General features: G+C 37.1%; 1 pseudogene; it reads right to left on the reverse strand.

The window, feature by feature from the left end:
• The window catches only part of LOC135218488 (uncharacterized), a 437,434-nt pseudogene extending 416,180 nt beyond the window's left edge, over nt 1-21,254 (reverse strand).
• Between the last annotated feature and the right edge of the window lie 210 nt (nt 21,255-21,464).

The raw sequence follows: 21,464 nt of genomic DNA on the forward strand, positions 1-21,464 counted from the left end.
TAGACAGAAAGAGGTACCTACAAAAACATTCCCAGATTTTAAAGAGAAGAACCTGTTGATGCCCTCCTGGCTGTATTTGTCATCGTGCTACATCCATCATGAATTATTAATCCTTCAACCTTGCACAAGTAATCCGTGGAAATCATATATATGATGATCTGGCTCATCTGCCGTGCGAGAATAAAATCAGTTTTAATAGGAGCTGGACGACTTTTTATTCCATCGGAAGAAATTTCTTCCATTATTTTTTTTTATCTTTCTCTTTGGACGAATACATATAAAGCGTGATTCATTATCGAATTTTCGGGCAAATCGCCACGTATTTCGTAATTTGGTCAATTCGTGACCACGTTTTTAATGTCAAGCCTTTTTCCCCCTTCCGGGACGAAAACCCTGTGCAACATACTTCCAGGATTCGTGACCACATTTTTTTAATGTCAAGCCTTTTTCCCCCTTCCAGGACGGAAACCCTTTGCAACAAACTTCCACAACGTTAAGGGCTTCACATACGTACGCAGACGCCTCATCAGCAGCACATCAGTACCCTACATCACATTCTTTCAACTAGTATCTCTTTCAACCACTTTTCGTCCTTTCTTGCTTAGTGCTGCCTCTCCTCCTACCTCCTATAGTAGATTCACATCAAGCGTGCATCTGATGTCTAGGCCAGTCCCTTACGACGCTCCTGATTGGCTGTTGATAAGCCAATCACAGGGCTGGGAACTCTCAATCTCTCAAGTATATATCCCTCAGGAGAGATGGAACATATACATCCTGCCTATGCGAACTCTCTCGAGAGACTGAGGGTTTCCAGCCCTGTGATTGGCTTATCAACAGCTAATCAGGAGAGTCGTAAGGGTCTGGCCTAGACATCAGATGCACGCTTGATGTGAATCTACCATAGCACGTCCAAGTTACGTGCTCTCTCCCCCAAAACTAATCGACCTTGATTCCTCCGACATGACCAGGCCATTTCAAAACGCTTTGATTCGTTCCTCCACGTAAGCTAACCATTTTTTCACCTCATACCTCTATCTAAACATTTTCTACCCTTTCAGTTCTTGTTATGCCACATATAATAAGAAATCTGTTCAATCTCAATAGCCTCAACCTATTGTCAGTCATTTGCATCCAACATCTAAACTATATTTCCATAAAAGAGATTTGGCTCAAGATTGCCTTCGTACATTCCCACTCCGGTTTCCGCAGACGCCTCAAGTCTCTCTCTAATCCTTTAATCGTTATTCTCAACATTTATTTCTATACACTGGACAGATTTTATAATTTTTTCTCTAAGTATTTACTTAAAAGGGCACCCCAATTCCCACCTGAGGCGGAACCAGATTCATAATATTTTCTCTTAAAAAAATTCCACCTGAGGTGAAAATAAATTCATAATATTTTCTCTTTAAAAAATTCCACCCGAGGTTAAACCAAATTCATAATATTCTTTCATTAAAAAATCCACCGAAGGTGAAACCAAATTCATAATATTCTTTCTTTAAAAAATCCACCGAAGGTGAAACCAAATTAATAATATTTTCTCTTCAAAAAAATTCCACCCGAGGTGAAACCAAATTCACAATATTTTCTCTTTAAAAAATTCCACCTGAGATGAAACCAAATCCACAATATTTTCTCTTTAAAAACTCGCTATTTTTACCCCTGAGTCCTAAAGAACATTTTCCTTGCTGTACTTCGTGCCCTTTGGATTGATGGAGTGAGAAATATTACAGAATGAAGTTGTTTTAGAGTGAAGTCTCGTTTGGGGGACAAATTTCTACGGAGAAAAAAAAAAAAAAAAAAAAAAAAAACAGAATAAGTGGAGGGGGATATTCGAGCAAAATGGCAAGTGTAAAAATGGACACGGGAAATGATTTAAAATGCAGGTGGAAAGGAAAAATGGGTTGGAGAGAGGGGAAGCCATAAGTGAGGGACAAGTGAATAAAAAAAAGAAATCAATTCACTAACGTAACCTAAGGTTCCTAAATAACGAAAAGAAAGTTGTCACTGATAGAATTGTTTACAGCGGATGCCTAAAAGTGACTAGAAAACTGATGCACACTAGAACATTTTTTCTCTAAATTGAAAAGTACGTTAAAAATTATGGTAAACATCGTCATATGACTGATGGGACTATATTTTGTTAGTAACTGTGTTACTAAGAAGAAAAACGTAACTTTGACTGCTATACGGATCAAGAATTTCGTTTCTTATTCTAATGTATAAATGAATTTCGCTGACAAAAGTAAAATAGTGGATAACAATATGCAATATACAGAGTAATGCAATGAATTTTCCTTTTAAAAAACCCGCCTTCAACATCCAGATTATCTCATGTCTTATTGGCTGTGAGAAAAATTAATTACCACGATTTTTTTTCAAGACTATTCTATATCGTGTTGGCTGTATGAAAAATTAATTAACACTTTTTTTTTAATCTTTCAAGAACCTGATTTCCTTAATATTGCTTTATGGAAAGTCTTTTCCGTGTCATAAACATTTAAGTATACAAAGAATAAAATAGTAATGAGGAGAGCAAATGTCTTGTCATTTATAATGATAAATACTACCCTCATGCATCCTCACCCGTAACGTGACAGAAACAGACACACGTACAATACCTCTATACCGGCGCTCATGATCGATTACGGAAGCACTCTCCTCCGAGTATTCATAGACATCCTTATAAATGCAATTAACCGCTAGAATAATAGCGTAAACGTGCGTCCATACTATAGGAAAACGTGCCATATATATATACATATCACGAACACGTTGAAAACAAGTGAACTACTTCGAGAAAGATTTTTTTTTTCCTTTTTTGTGGCAAACCTTGGATAGTCTCATAAACCAATGGTTAAGACAGTCCATAAGTCGTTGACTTGTATTCAACATGTGTGTGTGTGTGTGTGTGATATGTTGCTGTCGTGTGTTAATGACGTTTTTACGTAATGGACCCAGTCACGCGGATATGTCAAGAGTGACAATGTAATGTAAGCTGCGCCTCTTATTCGCTGTTAACCTCAAGTCTTCTGGTTTATAATTGAAATACATATGTAAGTGCATATCATCCGGTAGGCCGATAAAACAAGAAACCTATCAGACTATTTAGTAATTTTGCTAGTGAACATTCGCTGACAGTTAAAAATGAAAGAAAAAAATCGGGATCTTGAATACTGCTTCTGTCATTAGCTAATAACTTCTCATAATAGTGATACTCTGAAATGAAAGTTCTGTTTAATAATATTACCGAGTAGTTTGAATTCAACTACAGACTCCAAACAATCAGACAACCACTGAAGAGAGAGAGAGAGAGAGAGAGAGAGAGAGAGAGAGAGAGAGAGAGAGAAACCTGGCAACGTAAGTAACTTCTCGCAAGCATTCACATAAAGTACAAAAGTATACTATCTGGAAATCCTGTTCAAACACACTTAATCACGCACAGAAGCGTTGGGCCCACGCTCAGCTGTTCCTACTACTATATTTCTGTGAATTCTAAATGAGTGAGATGTGCCCATAAGCAATGTAGGAAGGCACAGAAATAAACACGTACACAGACACAAATATCCATATACACACACACACACACACAAAGCCGGTCTCCGAAATATAGTATTTACTTTTTATATTTTGCGGTTATATATATATATGTATATATATATATATATATATATATATATATAGTATATGTATATATATATATAAATATATATATATATATATACTGTATGGTATATATATATATATACATATATACATATAAACACATCGGGGTTCAGGCCCGTTGTGAATCAGAAATTTATATCTGTGAAACACGTTCCCATTTGTTCATTTCCATATGCATAGTATATGTACTTAATGTAAATACATAGGAGAGAGAGAGAGAGAGAGAGAGAGAGAGAGAGAGAGAGAGAGAGAGAGAGAGAGAGTTTCATATTAGAAAAGTTATAACGAATATAAACAACACTGTGGCTACAAGGAATGACAGGTTGCAAGACAACAACGGAGAATTGTGTAAATGATAACCTTGGCATGGATTGAGGAACATGTCTGAAGTCAGCGGAATGAATGCAGATGCCACCCATAGAGAATACAAGGGACGAGAGAGAGGCTACCAGGGATTTGCAGATGTTACACGCTGTGAAAGAGTGAGGAGAAAGGAGAGGGAGGAAAAAAAAAAGAGGAATATCTGAGAGATTTCCACGTCATATTAAATGCGAAGGTTACATTGCGTTGTGATCATGATGCTGATAAGTTGAAATTATTATCATTATTATTATTTTTTTTTTTTTGAGAGAGAGAACTATTGATATAAATGCTTGTAAAGTTCAAAGTTCAAGTTAAACGAGAAGAGCTTATTGTCCAAAGAAGGAAGTGTACCCGAAGACGCTCCCAAGATTATCCAACATTCCCGTAATGAACTAGTTCAATAGGTAACGTGTTCGAGACACCTGGTTTTCCTTAACGAACGGGACAAGAAGCTTCCAATGGTACATGGCACAGAAAGGTAAATGGCACAGAAAACAGATTTCCAAGGACTTTGGTAAATTCATCCGTCAGATGAAAAAGGTAATGAGCAATGACTCATCATCAGCATCAGCAGCGACGTCGAGATAAAAGATCCTCACCATTAAGAAAGAAAATGGTGATTAGACTGCACTAGTAGGCTATGAGGCCAGGTTTTTTACTGAAGACTGAGCCTAAATTTCTCTGACGCGGTTCGCTGAGAGGATTCTATTATCCTAAAGTCATGCACACACACACTATAATTTTATATACGTATGTATATATATATATATATATATATATATATATATATATATATATATATATATATATATATATATAAATGCCTCGAGGGAAAAGTGAAACAAAGAAGTGATTGCTAGGCCTATCTACGCATGGCCCTTTACAGGCTAGTAAAGGACCACTTGTCGAAAGGGGCCTAGCAATAACTATGTTGTTTCACTTTTCCTTCGTGCCACTTGTCTTTATTTTTACATTCATCACGTTCGTTATCTTCCTGAATCAGTTATATATACATATACATATACATATATATATATATATATATATATATATATATATATATATATATATATATATATATTGAGAAATGGAGAGAAACAGACTGGGATATTCACCTTGCAGGACTCCGGCTGGCGAATAAGACTTTACCGACTTGACCAAATAACAGTGTTATGCTGTCGTTCTGTAAATCACTGTGATGACGAAAGACACCTTAAATGACCTGACATGGTCAAGAGCACTCATCTGCGCTAAAAAGGGCTTTCGGGTTCCTTTTGTGAAACCGTTCCGTGCGCCAAACGGTTAATGATGACTTTCCTTATAAGTAAGGAGACACAGCACTGAGTTTAAGTATACTGTTGTGGTCGGCAGTCCTTGTAAAACGTAAGGCTGAGCAATTTTGCTCATGGCGATGCTGTCATTTCTGTGGATGTTCGAAGAAGACGTCGTTCCAAGATACAGCTTTTTCAATTGTGGTGATAAATAAACAACTAACAAACGGGTGTTATCTACTAGAGATTCATTTATTTATTTAAGTTTTGTAATTCACGCTTTGTAAATTTACATACTTTTTTTAATGAGTGAAATCGAGATTATATATCTTTATTTATTTATCTATTTATTTTTTTGTAATTCACACTGTTTAAATTAAGATAAACACTTTTTTTTAAATAACATAAACTCTTTTTTAGAGTGAAGGAAATCTATGAGATGCTTTTTCTCGTGGGAATGCAGCTCCCCTCAAATTCTATACAATCTTGCAATGATTCAACGGAAACTACAGTGGAAAAATATGTCTTACTGGTCCACTGGAGAGTTCCACGTTGGCCGAGTTGGCATTTCGCACTCGGCTACCAATCCGGTGGTCCGAAGCTCGATTCTCGGCTCGGCCAACGCGGAACCAGAGGAATTTCTTTCTGGTGATAGAAATTCATCTCTCGATACAATGTGGTTCGGATCCCACAATAAGCTGTAGGTCCCGTTGCTAGGTAACCAATTGGTTCCTAGTCACGTAAAAATATATCTAATCCTTCGGGCCAGCCCTAGGAGAGCTGTTAATCAGCTCAGTGGTCTGGTAAAACTAAGATATACTTAACTTTGGTCCACTGGAGACACAGCCTAACTATAACGATTTCTTAAGAGAATAATTACGAAAGCACCCACAAGTAATCTCAGTTCCACACATATGCACAACACTGCAATATTTAATATTATTAATATAATTTAGGCGTCATGTCTCCCATTCCAATAAAAACGTAATACCTCTTATGTATTTCCTTCTCTGCTCAAAAAACCCAATTTTTTGTTGTTTTTGACGTGGTTCGGAAGACACGTAAAGCCGTTGGTCCCGTTGCTGAATAACCACTGGTTCCATGCAACGTAAAAACACAATAAAAAAAAAAAGGCATTCTTTACCGGAGAATGTCGTGTATAAACACCCGCATATATACAGTGCACGCACGCGTATGCGTATGTTGTTGTACACGTTTATTTAAGTAAGCAATGAGAAGGACAAGGTGCGTCTTGTGATGACTCTCTTTTCATCTCTTTTTAATGAAGTCGCGTCAATGGGATTCTGGCTTCTTTTCATCTGGTAATCGAGAGGTGGTGTTACTACTGCATCATGCGTCTGGTTTTAATCTCACTTTTTTTGGTATATTTTCTCCCCCTATCAGGGAAGGTATTCTATAGAAGAAAAACCTTCTTCCGAATCTTCTGTCCTTATTCTGACTTGATTAGCTACGCTGGAAGGGTTGGAAAACTTCCGGGGGGGTTTTTTAATCAACGCTGAAAACCTTAGAGGTCTGAATTAGCGTGAGAGGTAGATTAGCGAGAAGTAATCTTGTTGTGTCTTTCGTATTTCTGCCATTCACTTTTTTCCCCTCAGATTCTGGGACACAGTTGTACACAGATTTTATGATTGCTTAGATTCGACACTGTGGTAGGGGTGTAAGAATACTACCACCGTAGGTCCTGCGTGTCGTAAAAGGCGGCTAAATGACAGCTGCTGCCTTGCGGTTTTGTTTTTTGAATAAAAAGGCTAAGCCCACCGCTAAAAACTGGAAACTGCTGCCTTGCAGTCTCACTTTTTAGTAAAAGGTTAGGCCCACCGCCAATAATTGTGGAAACTGCTGCCTTGCAGTCTTACTTTTTAGTAAAAGGCTAAGCCCACCGCCAATAATTGTGGAAACTGCTGCCTTGCAGTCTTACTTTTGAGTCAAAGGCGAGGCCCACCGCCAATATCTGTGGAAACTGCTGCCTTGCAGTCTTACTTTTGAGTCAAAGGCGAGGCCCACCGCCAATATCTGTGGAAACTGCTGCCTTGCAGTCTTACTTTTTAGTAAAAGGCTAAGCCCACCGCCAATAATTGTGGAAACTGCTGCCTTGCAGTCTTACTTTTGAGTCAAAGGCTAGGCCCACCGCCAATAACTGTAGAAACTGCTGCCTTGCAGTCTTACTTATGAGTCAAAGGCTAGGCCCACCGCAATAACTGTGGAAACTGCTGCCTTGCAGGTGGACTTTTGAGTCAAAGGCTAGGCCCACCGCCAATAACTGTGGAAACTGGTGCCTTGCAGTCTTACTTTTGAGTCAAAGGCTAGGCCCACTGCCAATAACTGTGGAAACTGGTGCCTTGCAGTCTTACTTTTGAGTCAAAGGCTAGGCCCACCGCCAATAACTGTGGAAACTGCGGCCTTGCAGTCTTACTTATGAGTCAAAGGCTAGGCCCACCGCAATAACTGTGAAACTGCTGCCTTGCAGTCTTACTTTTGAGTCAAAGGCTAGGCCCACTGCCAATAACTGTGGAAACTGGTGCCTTGCAGTCTTACGTTTGAGTCAAAGGCTAGGCCCACCGCCAATAACTGTGGAAACTGCGGCCTTGCAGTCTTACTTATGAGTCAAAGGCTAGGCCCACCGCCAATAACTGTGGAAACTGCTGCCTTGCAGTCTCACTTTTGAGTCAAAGGCTAGGCCCACCGCCAATAACTGTGGAAACTGCTGCCTTGCAGTCTTACTTTTGAGTCAAAGGCTAGGCCCACCGCCAATAACTGTGGAAACTGCTGCCTTGCAGTCTTACTTTTGAGTCAAAGGCTAGGCCCACCGCCAATAACTGTGGAAACTGCTGCCTTGCAGGTGGACTTTTCAGTCAAAGGCTAGGCCCACTGCCAATAACTGTGGTTGATAACAGGAAGGGCAAACGGTCGTAAAAACCCCTTTGCCAAAAAGCAAAATCATGCTTGATGTTGTAAGGAATATGGTATGGAAAGAAGAGGTTTGGTGGAAGATGATGCCTTTGATAGAAGGCAGTGGAAGAGAAGGCGCATCAGGCAACCGACCCCTTAATTTTGGGATAACTTTTGACAGGTACAGCAAGGTACCTCTTTACCTAGACCTATGCTACATTCAATTCGATTATGGCAATTTATACTTGACTCCTTACATTTGCTTCTTCTTTAATCTGTTATATTTTGGTATTCAAAATTGTGTCGAAAAATAATTACCTTCACTGAACTGTCTGAGAAAATTCAACGCTACGATAATTAGATTCTCAGTCAATCAGGCAACGAAATAGCATTACTAAGCGCAAACATCTTTATGACTGTATTTATATACGCGTAACTTATGTCAACTATATTTCTATTTACACTCCTTTTCTTTTTGAGCTTAAAAGATTTCGGAATCTTTCCCATCGGCCTTTGAGACTTTTTTTTTAAGGAAGATGGACGAAATTTTCACTTTTCCCCAAGTAGTACTACATCCTTTCAACCATTTCCGTCATACTTTGACATTTTTGTTGTATTAATTTTTTTTTTCTGAGAAGACGGTTAAGTCACTCATATCACGAACACCGAAATCGTGCTAACGATCCTCATAAGAACAACATTCGTTCGACTATCGAAAGGTCGATGGCATAAAAGAAGCAAAAATAGTTTATGTGGACGAGGTTCGTGCATAAGCAGCATTTCAACGCCTGATCGTCAATCTTATTAGTAAACACATCACAAAAAACGGATTGTCTCCCGTTTTCTTTGATAATAAGTGAAGCTTCCGCGGATGCACAATTCATCACTTACGGGAGGCGTTTTCGGTAATAATAAAATTCGTTAGAGACTTTCCTAGAATATAAATATTTGTTTTAGCGCTGTTACACGAGTTGATCCAGCGATAGGGTAAATATTTTACGTGAGGGAATAGAGAACAAATGATGTTTGGGAGTAGGATGAGAGAAACTGTATAATAAGCTTAATACGTGGACTTTATGCCTAAGAGCTATGAATAGCTCTCTCTCATTTTAGGTAAATGAACATCAATCCTTATTTCGATGATCGAACCGACTGATAAAAAAAAAAGTCTTAAAGAGCCATCCCACTTATACCAAATTCACCATAATGAATTATCCCTCCTAAGGTTATGAAGGCAGAGTTCGTTTAGTCTCAAAAAATGATATGGTTACACCGTCTCAATGAATCCTACTACTGGGCAACTTTTGTTCCCGATTCCCAGACGTAAATTATTATTCAGTCATTCGATTAAGTCAGGTCATATAACAGCGTAAAAACCACTACTTATATACTGTACTAGGAAGGTATCTAATGAATTTTATTATTACTATATAAATGCGCTTTCATTAAGTTAAATTCTCCCCACAATCGCTCTTGCTCATCTCTAAATACATATTCCTAAGTACTGGGTGCGTGGTTGTAAATTAAGTTTGATTTATGCTCTTACAGTAGGACAGCGCGCATTCTCTCAAGGTGAGATCGCTAAAGATTAAACAATGGTGGTAATATGGTAGGGTCAATTACGAACCCTATCTTTAGAACTAGTGGCACTATAGATGATCAAACTCATGCATACATATATGTATGCATCATATGCATTCATGCATATATATATATATATATATATATAATACGCGCATGTGTGCATATATGTATGCATAGGGTTGATCATTTGTAGTGCACTAGTTCTAAAGACAAGGTTTCGTAATTGACCCCACCATATATACATATATATATATATATGTATATAATATATATATATATATTATATATATATATATATATATGGGTGTGGGTTTGTGCATGAAACAAAAGAATTTCTTAACAAGGGACAAACGTGTCCAACGGACGAACAAAACCCGTAAAATACTGCATCCGATGAGCCTGATTTCTTCGAACTTTCTTTTGCGGATTTGACTAGAAAAAAAAAATGAAAAACTTGGATTTTACAAGCCAAATTCTCTCCCACCTGAAGATGGATACAGATGATCAGGCAGTTCCAGAGGGCACCTGACAATTGGAGAAAGGAAGAGTTTTCCGGCGTTGTCAGTTCAACTGTCAAGACGTTTTATGTTATGGAACACAATAACACATAGAATCTATGCCAAAGGCCAGGCACTGGAACCTATGATGACGTCATTCATCGCTGAAACGGAAATTGACAGTAAAAAGGTGTAACACGAAGAAAACCTCACAGTTACACCATGAATTCTTTGTTAGGAGAGGGTGGAGAGAACATGGAAGAAAGAGAGCGAAGAAAGAGAGTATGGACGGAGGTACAGTAAAAGGAATGAAAGGGGGCTGCAGCTAAGGGCCGAAGGGAAGCTCAAAGAACCTTAACAATGCCTACAAGGAATCGCATGAGGTGCACTGACGGCACTACCCCACTAAGATATTTTTTGTTATGAATCTTTTGTTTAAAAATCATGATAGATATTTTTGTTTGGGGGTCTAATATATATATATATGTATATATATATATATATATATATATATATATATATATATATATATATATATATATATATATATATATATATATATATATATATATATATATATATGACAGGTAAAATGTTCTGTTACAACAGAATTCCATCTAATAAAAGGAGCCCATAAAAACACCAAAATATAGAAAGAAAAGTACTTTTCTTTCTATATTTTTGGTGTTTAATGGGCTCCTTTTATTATATATATATATATATATATATATATATATATATATATATATATATATATACATACTTAAGAGATAACCGATGTAACTAAATTCAAAACTTAACAGTTTTTTGGTCACTACCCTGGTACCGTCATGCAATGTGTAAGTTTGAAGTTGGATTATTTTCTTGTTAAGACTAGAATTATAGCGTTAGTTCTTTAATGTAGAACCATTTAATATGTATATAAGGCTCGATGCTTGATATTTTCAGTGACAGTCAAATTGCATTAAACTATATAAAATTCCCAGAAAAAAAAAACTGACTCACATCGCAATTTCCCTTCCACGTAACCCTTCTTTTCAGAAAGCCTTCTTTTGGAAATGAAGGTTACGACGTAAAAGAAAAAAGAAAAAATATACATATATTTTCGACAGCGCCCGGACTCTAAATTCGTCCGAAAGAGGAACCGCGAAAAAGGAATTGAATCGTTTCCCCTCTCTCCTGTCAACGATCCAATAAAACACTGAATTGTACATAAAGCATCAACTGTCCTTTTTTTTTTTTTTTTTTTTTTTTTGCGTGGGAGGGAGTGTTCCTATCTGTCCGTCTCTCTGATGTCAAAAAAATCGACTTTGTGGCAGTAGGCGTTCAAGATGGAAGAAGGAAAATGAAAAATGATTACGAAAACTCCCATCAGATGAAAACTAGATAAGCTTATATGAGAACGGGGCCCGGCGTGGCAGATAAGAAAAGGCCTTTCAAAAAGTATATAGAGGTTTGATGCTCCTAAGCTGATGGAAAGATATACAGCAGATAATGAATAACAGAGTTTAAAAATATGTGCGCTGTAAATTTTGATTAAGAAGAGAAAATGATGGTTAATCTAGAAGATTACAATTTTCGTAGACTGAGCGATTATCTCCGAGAAGCCAGCGTTGCTGGCCTTAGGGAGGAAATAATCACAGGATGAGATTTTTTTTCTTAAATAGAAATAATAAAGGACTGCAACAGCCTCGAACTAGGAATACCTGCATAGTTATCGACCCGACCCCTGTTTTTTTTATCTATTTATTTAGTTATTTTTTGCTTTTCAGCGCAATATTTGGGGTGTATCAAAAGTAATTGTGTGATTTACCTCACTGCCATAAATTTTTTAATTTAATTTTTTTTTTTCAGGTCACCTAAAACTCATTTCGGAGACAGACACCTTTATCTGCAAAAAAGTTAAGATGTCAACCACACCGTTATGTCCTTTATCTTATTAGAAAGTTTAAAGGTTTTCACTCGACACATAGAATTTACTCCAAAAGTCAAGCGCTGGACCCTATGAGGTCATTCGGCGCAGAAAGGGAAATTGACAGTTAAGAAGGTCTGAAAGGTGCAAATTGTACTCGAATAGAAGGGCTTCATTCATGAATGAAGCACTTCTATTAGAGCACAATTTGAGGTACGTTCCTATAATTGTCGATTTGTAATTGTTCTTACTTTTGTTTTTAATGAGAATTCATATACTGTATTGATAATGTATGAACTATTTTATTATACGTCATTTAACTTCAAAGACTTTATGAAATAATGCAGAATTTTAATTGATACTGGATGTGTATACTTTTAAACATTTATTTTACAGGAGTTAATAGCCCTTACTGCCTTGTATAATGTAAACATATAATTTTAGGTACTGAAGATGAAATCGGAAGAACACGTAGGGAATTTTATTCAAGATTAAATATGTCGACCTACTGTACTCTGTCCCTGAGGAATTACGGAAATTATATATATATATATATATCTATATATATATATAATATATATATATATATATATATATATATATATACGTATATATACATGTATATATATACATGTATATATATATATATATATATATATCGATCCGTAAATATAATATATATATATATATATATATATATATATATATATATGAAAACTCACAATATATACGTGTATGCAGTCACAGGGATAAACTTGTATGAGAGAGAGAGAGAGAGAGAGAGAGAGAGAGAGAGAGAGAGAGAGACCGTCACTTTAGCCTATATTGTCCTCCCTCCCTCTCTCTCTCTTTCCAGATGTCCCAAACGCGTGGGAAGCGGCAATACCTGCCGAACTCTTCTTTTTCTCTCTCTCTCTCTCTCACCGGAGCGTTGCTGCAGGTGACAGATTGCTATCTAAATGGCTCCCGTGTGGGACGAATGGAAGCAACTAGCTGCTGAGTTGTGTAGGTTTATGCTAATTGGGGGAAGGTGGTGGTTTGGGAGGGGGGGGGGGGCTGTTAGGATTATGCTCTCGCGAAGGGGTTTATGCTTTAGACAAGGGCTCTCACTCAGGTCATTCCTGTGTGAGTCAGTAAATAAGGGGGTGGTGGTCCCGCTACTACAAATGGTAGCTTCAGACGCTGGTTCTCTGTGGTTTCTGCCGTTTCGACAACCGAGTAACGAATTCCTTGGCTGTTCGAGCTGAGGATTTCCCGTCATGACAAAAGTTTGATCAAAATATATTACGCTTACTCTATTCGGTGTAAATGACTTACAGGTGACAGACAAATGTGCGAATGAATAAGACAAAGACGGCTTCCAAATAAGCTGTCCTGTTTTGGGAAGACCGGCGTCCCTTTTTTTTTTTTTTTTTTATTCTGTTGCGTCATTTATTTTGGAACAGGTAAAAAAGAATAAAATAAAATAAAATCGACAACTGGGAAATGTTCCAGTTTCGATTAGTCAGCTGTATATAAGTGCTGAATCACCTTTGTGTTAACACAGATTCATTATGTACACAGACAATAATTATGACATGCTATGTAACGCCAGATAAATCAAATCAATCATACAACGACAATAATTATGACATGCTATGCAACGCCAGATAAATCAAATCAATCATACAAAGACAGTAATTGTGACATGTTATGTAGCGCCAGATAAATCAAATCAATTAATCATTACGGCGGCTATCACTCACATGGCTGGTTACAACTGCTAGTCCAATAATTAATTTATAACTTAAAGTTAACCCAATATGCTGTCATAAAAAAAAACGCTCATTAATCGTTACACAACTGGCTTAGGAAAAGTAAGGAACATGAGACTAAAGAAATACAATTAAACTAATGAAAGCGTAAGAGAAGAATTCCCGCTACAGACACGTGGTTTTCATAAGCATGTCTTTTGAACCGGCATGCAAGTCATATAATTAAAGTATAAATAATGTAGGAAATTATGTTTAATGTAGATATCGCACTTTAAGATCGGTCTAAAATGGGTGAGGAAAGATACCGGTGTCATAGTCTATACGATTCAATTTCCCCATACACGTGCGTAAGTACGTAAGGATTCGTGTATGTCTATGCATGGATACAAGCAATTCTTCAATGCACTTCTATATGCAGGTTTCAAGACACAATACAAACGCACTACATAGAAATCCACTTTGGAGGGATTACAAAACGCAACGTAACCCGAACCGATTGCTATCACATCAAAGCACCGCTTCGCAGTAAGAATTTGCTTAAGGGGTGATTCGTAATTTATTCGTCCCTCACGTTCCGCAGTATTTCAACTTCTCTCTAAGATATCCTCACCCGTTGTACTCCGTCATCGTTATCAGCGCGAGATAAAATGTTACATTGCGTTGAAATTCTCGTGCTGTTGCTTGGATCCGCCATTTTCACCAAACACACAAACACACACACACTGACTGATTCGAGATTTCGTCTGTTTCCAGATCTTCATACTCCGTTGAAAGGCATCGTTGTGGTTTGTTTTGATTCTAGATAATTACGTGTTTTGAGCGTGCATACAATGCTTTGATTTACCTTTTGAAGCAAAAGAGGAATCGAGTTAGGGAGATCAGTATTTCATGTTTGCTCCGAATCGTCGTACTTCGGTGGTTATCGCGCATCCGGCAGCGCTCGAGACCTAGTAAATCTCTTCTTTTTTTCTCTCTCTCTCTCCTTCTTCCTCCTCCCTTGAGCGTGGGAAATGATCCTTCACTGCATTCTCTCAACTTGCTAAAAATGCTCAACCTTCAAGACCAAAAATATGAGAATCATACAATGAAAATACATTGGAGATGTTGAGGCTGAGCACATATCGATTAGCCTGTATTTTCTGCTCAGCATGAGAGCGAGCGATCGAAGGGGGGGGGGGATGGGGGGATAGGGGTGGGGGGATAGGTGTTACCTCATCTTTTATTAGGATAAATTCGATCTTGCCGACCCGTATACTCCATACCTGGTTGCATGACGTCATCAAAGAGACGGGGAGGTGTTGCTAAATCACATGAGACAGGTGTTCTCATTGACATTTATAGAGCGAATGCTCAATGAATTAGGTAATAAATAAATAAGTAAATAAATAAATGAACAAAGAAACCCGCCCACACGAACGAATAATACAAATGGAGGTGAGCGAAGAGATACATTATACAAGTGAACAGGTCACAGGGTATCAAATCTACGTGTTGCAAAAGTCTCGCTGCTTTGTGAAAAGGAAACGATATACCTGAATATACAATGCACTTACGATAAGCAAAAGATGAACATTACACGGTGATATATTCATGACTATCGACTCGTAAATTACAGCTTAGGAAAAACATGAAGCAAGCAAGCAATCGAAATACAGACATATTTTAAATTTTTCAAGTAAATTAACTCTGAGGAAACGATTCAGAATCCTCGATAGATAGGTAAATACAGAACGCAGGGTCTGTAAAAAAAAAAAAAAAAAAAAAAAAAAAAAGAAGCTTGATATGCGCATGATACGATATAGGCTTTAATACCTGACTACAAGTTGATGACTTCAGAAAAGTTTTGTAGTTTGATAGATACGTATATATATGTCAAGTTGATGACTTCAGAAACGTTTTGTAGTTTGATATATACGTGTATATATATATATATATATAATATATATATATATATATATATATATATATATATATATCGCTGTTACAAAATCAGAGCCTTGTTCAAATCCTGGCCGGCGCGGATCAGTTATAATTAGGGTGACCATTTATTTGACTTGCGAAAGGGGGACAAAAGTGTATAGTAAGTCCATATGCACTTGCACTTATGTTGAGTCGTTGTAAATTCAGAAGTTTAATACATAAATATATTCAATTACAGGTGATGATAAATGAGAAGGTCTATCAATCAGTGTTTTTATTCAGACATTATCGCTGACATTTTAAGGTCTATCAATCAGTGTTTTTATTCAGACATTATTGCTGACATTTTCAACAGAAAATTATTCTTTAAATTTTATGGAAAATTACAGAAATTATTAAAAAAAAAATCTTACATTATTCTTTGGCGTATTTTTGGCTTGATTTGATCTTTACTAAGTATATTCAATAACAGGTGATGATAAATTAGAAGATCTGTCAGTTAAGTGTTTTTATTCTAACCTTCTTTCTGACCTTTTTAACAGAAAATGATTCTTTAATATATTTTATTCAGACCTTCTTGCTGACCTTTTCAACAGAAAATTAGTCTTTAATATATAAGGAGAATTGTAGACTACATAAAAAAAAAAACTCTTACATCAACCTTTGGTGTATTTTTGGCTTGATTTGATCTTCTTTAAGAGTGAAGGGTGAGTTCTAAGATATTCATTAAAGTCGAAATTGCATTTCACTATTAGTGCCGACTTCAGCGTAGTTACTTGCAACTGGCTCTTTTCTGATGTCTAGAAGTTGCTCATTAAGGAGAACTCTCTCTCTACGGGAGCATTGGAACCAGGGAGGCATAGGCTAAATTCAATAGCCTTAGATATGCTTCTGAAAGGAATGCTGTTATTATCAAAGCGGCAGAATATATCTACCCATTTTCTATCCACTTCCAGATCACTTACTTTTCATTGACACAAGTAACTTCGTCAAAAAGTTCATTATCATCTATTTCTGAATCAGGTCTTATCCCTTGAATATAGTTCACTGTTTCCTGGACCTGAGACCAGCATATTGAGTTACTTTGAAGGAGGACCCAATCAAAATTTTGTACCTCATCAAATGGCCTAGTCCACTGATCTAAGTATTCTACTGATGTTCCATAAAAGGACTTTTACTGCACTTTTGAAATGTTCAACATTATTCGCCCTCGCTCCAAAATCTCAGAGCATCTTGGTGATTGCCATTGGGATGAACAGTTCTCTTTTTCGCCCAGCCATTTTCATTTTCAAATCTTTTAAAATGCAATCAACTTCCATAATTGAAACTTTTTGGGATTCGATTTTCAAAGTGTAATCATGGAACACTGTACTCTGACTGTGTACAAAATACAACCAAACTTCAGCAAATGGATCATCAAAAAACTGCTTAAGAATGGTTGGGCATTTATCCTGGGACAAAAAATAGGTCTTTCATGATTTGAATAGTTTCAGAATCCTCTCAATAGCTGGTCGTAAAGTAAGCCACCTTGTCTTCGTATATTCCAATAAGTTTTGGTAGTGCACATCAACATTTTCACAAATTTCTTTCAGTTGCTCCACTCTGACTGTGTAGATGTAGAAGAAAGAAAATATCTTCACGGTTATAACTTCCACATCTATAGGTAGACAGTCAGTCGCAGTTAACACCAATTAATTTTCTACCTAGAACTTTTTGCACTCTGTAAAAGACATTATTTTTGGCTCCCCTCGATGATCCACCAAAGTTGCAGTTCGTATTATCAGCATACAAAGCCAAAACCGTAGCCGACAGTTTATTGGAACTAAGTTTCTTGTATATAATCTGAAATAATAGCCCTTGTTCCTCCACCAAGATTTTTGACTTCCAATACTTTGACCCTGACACCATGGCGAGGTGAAAAGTACCTAACCAATAAGGAACATAATTCAAAATTTCCATGATTTGAGGAGTCACAATATAAAGTAACACAATTTGCGCGGGACAAATCAACATTCAAGTGCTCTAGGCATCGGGCAAGAAGACTTTATTCAAAATCGCCTCCGTTTTTGTTCTGGCACGAGCAAACGTACTTTCAAAACACTTCTTAATGAGTTGGGAAGTGCAATTCGTAGAGCGAAATGACAAATTGTGCTGAAGTGAATGATATGCCCATGTTCCCGTCAGCGGCTGCCAAATTCTTTTCTTTTTCTCCAAATCTGTCCTTCTGGAGGAATGTGGCCATCGACTTGCTTATAAGGCGGATGCATTGGCACGCTTATGTCAAACGTCTATATGTGACGTTCAATATTATATTTTCCACCATTCGGTATCGAAAAAGATTATGTATACACTTTATGCATTTGACATCACTTTCACTTTTTCTTTTCTTTATGAAAGGATATTCTTGTACTAAGTCTTTGTTGAAAGTAGCTTTCCTTTTGGTTGACATGATTACCGTAATATACGTACTACATCGTATGTCAAGTGCTGGTTGCGTACTAGCCGGGGTAATACATTATCAACACAGACATGGACAATTGTAGGATCAGGTGTTCACTGTACCATGCGCGTACAGAATGCACATTGGTTCCCTTCTTCCATTTGTTTAAAGAAAACGAAGCATCATGCGGTGGTGTATGGGTCAGTGTGGTAAACCATACCGATTTGTTAACTAAATTTATATTACTAAATACATATGCAATGGCAGGGGAGGACAAATGTGGGAGGTAAGGCTGAAAGGGGGACATTAGGCCGTCCCCCCAAGACCGCAATTTTTGGGGGGATAGAGTCAAAAAGAGGGACTGTCCCCCTCAAAGGGGGACGTATGGTCACCCTGGTTATAATTCCCCGGGCGTAAGCAATTCAAAAGGCACAACGACTTCGATATTGAACGAAATGTATGGCTTAATATTTTATAAATAAAAGTGTATATGATCAAAATTCATATATATATATATATATATATATATATAATATTACACTCACGCTCAAACACACGTGATGATAACCGCGTACTCTAACAAGCAGAGTAATTCCTTCCGGAAAACCTCATCGGATTCCAAAGCCTGTTGTATACAACGAGGCCCAGAGGAAGAACGAAGCACGCAATATTGGTAGAATAATAATAATAATAATAATAATAATAATAATAATAATAATAATAATAATAAAATAAAGTGAATTTCGGTCTGTAGAAAGAAGCCAGCCATTTGTTAGACCTTTAAAACCTTGGATTCCGCTCTGTTAACCATTCTATGATAGAAATGCTGACATCGGGAAAAAGAGTGAATATCATGAGTTGAAAACATACAAAAATCTCAGAACTACGCGATATTTTCGCCCTTCACGTATGCGTGCATATAAGTGACCGAAGTAGGTATAAACTACCAGATTCAATAATAGTCCCGTAAAAGCCGGCCTTTGTATTATTAACTAGCCTACTACCTATTCTCTCAGATCAATTTAAAATCTCACATTACTTTGTTCCAATGACTTTCGTTCAGGGGCGAATTTTTCATAATACTAAGTCTAATGGGGAAACAAGTGTACAATTACAATACAATATTTAACTTTGTAAAAACGTGTTTATAATACACTAAACTATAGATAGTATAAAACTTTGCAGTCTGAATTTTCGCCAGTTTTACTTACTTTACCAACACCCCAAACGAAACATTTCGAAATGACCGGTAACGACAGTGCTGACAACCCAACGTGGCCAACCGAAGCATTTAGTACAATACGATAATTCACATAAATACATCGGAAGGGTTGGTATGTCTGAAACTCCACCCAACTGGACGTGCAATGGGTTATGGGACTCGTCCCGTCCCGACAAACCTACGTTGCCGCGTGACACCCAACAGAACACTTCATATAAAAGACATTTAATATTATTGTAAAAAAAGTTTGATATATTGTGAGTGAGATTCAGAAAGAAGATATATTAGCAATTTCGAGAAAACAGGTTCGTAATTGATTGGATTGTTCACAAATAGCCTTAGTAGATGGAAAGCATGTGCCTAGGTTTTAAAGGACATGTTGGCTCATGATGATGATGGTATTAGAGTTGAATTTAAAATGACTATTTCAGGGGGTATTTGGGCATTTTCCTTCATTTATTTTGACAAGAATAATCATCGCTTGGCATTCTTAAGTAGGCATTCTTAAGTAAAGTACTTACGCACGTGTACAATATGTAGTGACTTTTTTTATGCCTAGGCCTATATGGACTGTTGCCTACTCTTCATTTTCCAAGGACGCTATCTATCCATAAAATCTAATGTTTTAATGGTTGTTTTCTTTATTCAAATTACAGCTTCTTCGATGCACAAACACATTGCTTAATTGCAGTTTGGTATACCTTCCAAGACAACTGGGAACAGAAATGAGATATTGAGTCTACTGCCTAACCTATATTTCTTACTCTCGAATAGTATACAAAGTTTTATTCGATTTTAATAATGGCGGTTAAGTTAGCAGAAATTGTTCAGATGATTCAACGTTAGTTTGCAAAATACGGAACCTGTATTCGTGATGATGTTGATAAACTATTACAGAAAAATAATTTACTGTAATACTCGGCTTCAGCTACAGAACGGATAAGACTAGGTTAAAAATTAGACCTAGGCCTATGTATTGCCAGTCACGAAATCTTGTCAGATTTCCTAAGAAAAAAGGTTAAATAAGAACCATTTATGAAATGCCTGACACGACTATTTTAGTAAATTATATAAATGATGAAGAAATGTACTCGAGTGGTACTAATATACAATACACTTGTAGCCTACCATGGCACCTGAAAATGCACTGCACCTACATAATACTACAAAGTATCTCAAGCGCTTTCCATAGAAAAAGTTGTCTAAAGACCAAATATAATTCACCTGACACGACTAGTTTAGGAAATTATACAAATTCTCAAGATATATACTTCGACTGGTACTAATATACAATACACCTGTACCCTATCACCGGCAACAGGAAATGCACAGCACGTACCTTACCCTTCTTAGGCCTATGTGGTGGTTCCCCTCTTTGCTTCAAGCGTTTATTCATGGTTGGATTCTGCCCTTCGATTCCTGCTGTTGTAATTTGTCTCTTGGTTCTTCATGATAAATAATACGCTTTTTCACTTTCAGATGCTCAAGCGGAGTTCATTCAACTGGTATCTGGTTCCTCCCAAAGCAGAAAAAAATTAAAAAACTCCTTTCTGGTGGTCCACTTGTAGCAGGTACAGTGATAGTTACCTTTCCAATTTATATAATATGTGTATTCCCATTTCTAGTATCTATTCTGCAGCAACACGATAGACCTGTGACACAAATCACACACAAAATCCAACCCAACTGACCTGGACGTAGGTTACTAACAGCCTGGCTAAGGTTTACAACTTCGTGACGTCATTCGTCTGCGCGCGCATGATTTTACCGACGAGAAGGTAAACCGATTATGCCAATGCGTCGAGAGAGGGGAAGGAAGCCTCACTGCGGAAACGATTGACGCATTTTACTCAATTAATGATAAAGGTGTGTGCATTATATTTTGCTTAATTGATGATAAAGCTGTTCATTGTATTTTACTC

Source organism: Macrobrachium nipponense, chromosome 9 (assembly GCF_015104395.2).
Source record: "Macrobrachium nipponense isolate FS-2020 chromosome 9, ASM1510439v2, whole genome shotgun sequence".
Classification (NCBI taxonomy): domain Eukaryota; kingdom Metazoa; phylum Arthropoda; class Malacostraca; order Decapoda; family Palaemonidae; genus Macrobrachium; species Macrobrachium nipponense.